Source organism: Eurosta solidaginis, chromosome X (genome assembly GCF_040869045.1).
Source record: "Eurosta solidaginis isolate ZX-2024a chromosome X, ASM4086904v1, whole genome shotgun sequence".
NCBI lineage: Eukaryota > Metazoa > Arthropoda > Insecta > Diptera > Tephritidae > Eurosta > Eurosta solidaginis.
In genome coordinates, this window is record NC_090324.1 from 38,783,495 (window position 1) to 38,788,975 (window position 5,481).

Consider the following 5,481-nt stretch of genomic DNA (forward strand, 5'->3'; position numbering starts at 1 on the left):
AGCCATGGTCTGCCCATCAATGCTTTAAACCTTTTGCCTATGTCAACAACTGACAACTTGAGCTTTACAACAACGTCACGGTGAGTCACCTCAGCAATAAATGATCCACATTCTATAATTGTTTGCCCTGAAAAGGTAATTAAATTATTTTTAGACTTAACTAATTTAATATTATGCAATTTTTCATTGAACTCCTCTTTTGACAAGACGGAAGTGCAAGCTCCACTATCTACTTCCATTTTTACCAGAAGGTTGTTGATTTTTACATCAATACAGCATGCTTCATTGACATCGTTGATATTATTGATGCTCTTTATCGACTCGGTTGATGTACAAACTTTTGAAGTGTGACCCTTACGTTTGCACTTGAAACATTTCCAATTGACTGCAGGGCATTTATTTTCTTCGTGTTTCCTTCCACACCGTTTGCATTTATTAAACTTTTGCGCTTGACTGTCATAAGACTTTTTTGACTTTTGTGTTTGCTTCTGACCTTTGAGCTTACTATCTAACTTGACAGAAAAGCTTTTTTCTTTATTGGTGTTAGTGTAATTTTTAAACTACATTCGAATGCATTTCGATTTGACCTTTCTTTGTTAACTCCAATTGAAGGGCTATTTCACATGCTTCATCGAAATTTGAGGTTAGGTCATCCATAAGTTTTTGTTGGATTCTTTCACTTTTAAGACCTCTAATTAGCTGATCTAATAACTCTTCATTCAAATGCTTTTGTTGTAAATAAGGAACGTCTTTAGCATGTTCGGTCGTGATAAAATCGCCAAACTCACATTCCTGAGACAAAAACTTTAACCTCACAATATAATCGAAAATGTTCTCACCTTCTTCTTGCATGGCGTTGTAAAATTTGTACCTTTCTGAACGCTTGTTTCTTTTAGGTTAATAATAGTCAGTCAAAACTTTCATCAATTTTGCATACGTTTTTTGACTTGGCAATTGAGGCGTTGTTAGTTTTTTACACAGTTCATAGACTTCTGCACCGCAAATAGTGATGAACAATGGTGCTTTTAGTTGCTCTGAAACCGAATTGCAGACAAAGAATTGGTCCATACTGTCCTTATAGCCAGGAAAGTCCCCACCGGGAATGAATGGTTCTACCATTCCAATAAAGTTATTCGACATTTTGATATGACTACTATGATTTAAGGTTATGTCACTGACACGTTCTTCTTTGCATTCGTCTGAAGGCAATTGACTCGGACTTCCACTGTTATCACACTCTTTGTTTGGTGATGATTGTTCACTTTTTTTCATGCCCAATTGTTGATCAAAAGTAAACTATAAATTTGCACAAAATGGGTTTTCCCTCGTCGCCATAAAATATACGAGACACGTCTTTTTGATTCAGCGATAATAATTCAAGTGTTTTATTTCATAAACATATATATACACATCTGTAAAAATTTTGACAGTTCAGCGTTGCCAGAATATATTCCAAAAACTACCTTCGCCACCAGAAGGAGTTACTATCGGTTCTTACGCCGATGACTGCACAATAATGGCCACAGGCCCGGGCCCAAAGGTCGATGAGCTTTGCAACAGAATAAACGGCTACCTCCCTGATCTATCCAGTTTTTTCGCCTCGCGAAACCTGGCATTATCACCGACTAAATCAACCGCGACCTTATTTACAACTTGGACGTCGCAAATATCGACAATTTTGAACATCCACGTCGACGGCACTACGCTACCGACTCTCCTACACCCCAAAGTCTTGGGTGTGACGTTTGATCAGGATCTACATTTTGGTGAGCACGCAGCCGCAATTGTTTCAAAAATCCAGAGCCGTAATAAAATCTTCAAATCCGTTGCTGGAAGTACTTGGGGAAAAGACAAAGAAATGCTCATCACCACATACAAAGCAATTGGCCAGCTGTCTGCGTGCTACGCGTCCCATATATGGTCGGCAAGCCTAAAAACTTCCCACTGGAAGAAGCTACAGGCCTGCCAAAATACTGCACTCAGAACCGCCACGGGTTGTCTTCTTATGTCCCCAGAACGCCATTTACATAATGAGGCGAGAATACTCCCCATCAGGGAGAGAAATGAGATGCTAACCAAACAGTTCCTGTTGAATACTCAGATACCTGGGCATCCCAACAGTCACCTGATTGATGAGCCAGCACCACCTAGGGACTTAAGGAGTCATCTCGGTAAGCATTTTGAGGAATTACCGCACCTGAGAACTCAGCCGTATGAAGCAAAAAAAAAAAACACAAGCAGGCCCTTGGTGAACTCAATAAACAGGCGTCAGACCTTTATGCCGGGAATTGCCCGGTGAATCCAGTACTCAGGGAACAATACCCAAAACTTGCGGAAGAGGAACGCATACTCCCAAGGGAAACGCGAGTCACTCTGGCTCAACTTCGTTCTGGATACTGTAACAGGTTAAACTCTAACATATCCAGAATCAACCCCGACATACAAAATGTATGCCCCGCTTGCAATGTGTCCCCACATGACACCAACCATCTCTTTAATTGTAATGTGGAACCAACGCCTCTAACACTCCTTTCATTATGGTCCACCCCTGTCGAAACAGCAAGTTTCCTTGGACTCCCGTTAAAAGATATTGATGACAATTTGTGATCGGTCGCAGCAAAACAACAACAACGACAATGTCATATACGAAATAAAATGCAATGGTAAAGTTGGCGAAAACTGCAACAAAATATACATTGGTACAACAAAACGTGCATTGGGAATTCGAGACAATGTGCACAAAGCAGACACGAGAAATAACAAAACGAATAGAGCTTTAGCTGACCACCTTACAAACAACAAACATTCAGCGGACTTTACAAATGTACGAATACTACACGTAGAAAGAAGAACAAAAACCCGACTGACACTGGAAGGACTGAGGATACAACAACGAATAAAAGATGCTGTCAATTTTAAAGAAGATGTGGACAACATAAATTGCGCTTATTCAACAGCGATTTCAGAGAGTAAACATGTATGCGCACGAAATAGTCGGAACTTCTTATTAATAAATTGTGAATTGTTTTCAATGTTGTTTTTTTATATGTTATAATTTAATGTTAAATGAATGTAAGTGAAATTTTAATGTGAAATTGTCAAATATTTTTTGATTGTTTTATGTTGTGTCAAATAAACTAGGCTCCCTGAAGAGGGTGCAAAATAGCACCGAAATGCATAGGAGAAAAAGGAAAACTTAGCGTTTTGCCTTATAATTTGAAATCGGCCGTAAAGCTCAATAAATATCAACACATAAATTTAAAATATTGGCCCAATAACAAAAATTAAATACATAAATTTTACTAAGTGTAGCAGTAAGCTTGGGGCAGATGTAGTAAGCAATATCAGCTTCCGTCAGCGATGCATGCAGCATTGATACAAGAATGCTCCTAAGAGGTCGAACGGCAGTCACCTCCCTAGGAGCACCACGTTTTGGAGATGCCGGTTCAGAGGTAACACAATTCGGGGCAGTAGAAGCTTCAGGATAAGCAGCGGCATCAGAGCATTCGTTATTTAATTCGGTATTCACTATGGTGCCCACATTCAAATTATTTGTGTGTTGAGTGCTACTATTTTTGTGAAGCGCAGTATTTATTTCACTCACACCAACAGCATTGGTAGGAATTTCAGTTGGATTCAGGCAAGCACTGGCAGTAGCAGCAGAACTGTTAGAATCAGAGAAATCAAATGACGAAAGCGAAGATGCTATAGAGTTAGTGATTGTAGTTTTTATTGCAGCAGTCGAAACACAACCACCATTTAATTGTTCAGATGCTTCGTTAATTGCAACGCTAGGGAGGTTAAAGGCGTAATGTGAAGTACTTGGCACGGGCGAAAATGTAAATAAATCGCCAGAAGAACGACAATTAACGTTGTTGTTACTGTTCGCGTTAATATCACACGAATTAACAACCGTTTGTTTTTGTTTTTGCTATTCTTTTTCACTTTCGCGCTGTTATTGTTATTGGCTGGAGGCATTGTATCTTTTGGCGCGAAACCAATACTAATAATATTTTTAAGGTATATATTTGCCCAGCCAGGTCTCTAAAATTCACCTCAAATGCAGTCACTACAGCTTCTAGGCCAAGCTTTTGAGAGGCGAGTACTGCATCAAAAGCTTTAAACAGTTTATCAGGAGCATTAACACACTCAGGACAAAAGTAGCGTATGTTAAAGTTTTGTTTTTATTAGCTTAACATCGTATTCTGATATTGGGAACGCACAACAAGCGCGATGAAAACGTTTTTTGCAAAAGCCATTACAAGGCACTGCAACAGCTTCACTTCTTCCGAAGGCTTTGTCGTACTTTCCGCAATAATCATCCTCATTCCGGGACGGTTTTGGGGACTCCCTCGGGGTCATTTGGGGATCATTCCGGTAAAGTTTTGGGGACTCCCTAGGGGTAATTTGGGGGTCGTTCCGGGATGTTTATGGGGACTCTCTCGGGGTCGTTTAGGGGTAATTTTGGCATGGCTTTGGGGACTCCGGCGGGGTCATTTGGGGATCATTACGGGGAGGTTTTGGGGAGTCCCTCGGGGTCATTTGGGGGACATTCCGGGATGGTTTTGGGGACTCCATCTTGTCCTCCCGGCGGCATTTAGGGGTCGTTCCGGTATCTTTTTGGGGAATCTCCCGAGGTCATTCAGGAATGGTTTTGGGGACTCCCTCGAGGTTATTTGGGGGTTATGTCCCACTTAAAAAAAAAATTGTAAGTCACATTTTTACAATAAATTGAATATTTTTACAGTATATAAGTAAATTATGTCAACATTCAACTCCAGTAATTATATGGTGCAACAAAATTCAAAAATAAAAGAAAATTTCAAAATGGGCGTGGCTCCGCCCTTTTTCGTTTAATTTGTCTAGAATACTTTTAATAAGTCGAACAAAGATTTACCCATCCTAGAGAAATTTGGTAAAGCCATAGATTCTATGATGGTAACTGTTTTCTGTGAAAATGGGCGAACTCGGTTGAAGCCGCGCCCAGTTTTTATACGCAGTCGATCGTCTGTCCTTCCGCTCGCCTTTAACACGATAACTTGAGCAACAATTAATATATGTTTACTAAACTTAGTTCACGTGCTTATCTGAACTCACTTTATCTTGGTATTTCAATATCGAAAATTTCGAAAAATAAAAAAAATACCATAATTCTATACCAAATACAAAAAAAAGGGATAAAACATGGTGATTGGACAGTTTTTTTACGCAAAACATACATAAATTTAGAAAAAACTTAGTAAAATGGGTGTGACACCTACCATATTAAATAAATAAAAATAAATAAATGTAAGGCGCGATAACCTCCGAAGAGATCTAAGGCCGAGCTTCTCTTCCAATTTGCGTCGTGCTCCTCTTGATTTTCCTTACAAATTGGCCGGACGGGACCTACATGATTTTATGCCGACTCCGAACGGCATCTGCGAGGCAGATGAGTTTTCACTGAGAGCTTTTCATGGCAGAAATACACCCGGAGCGCTT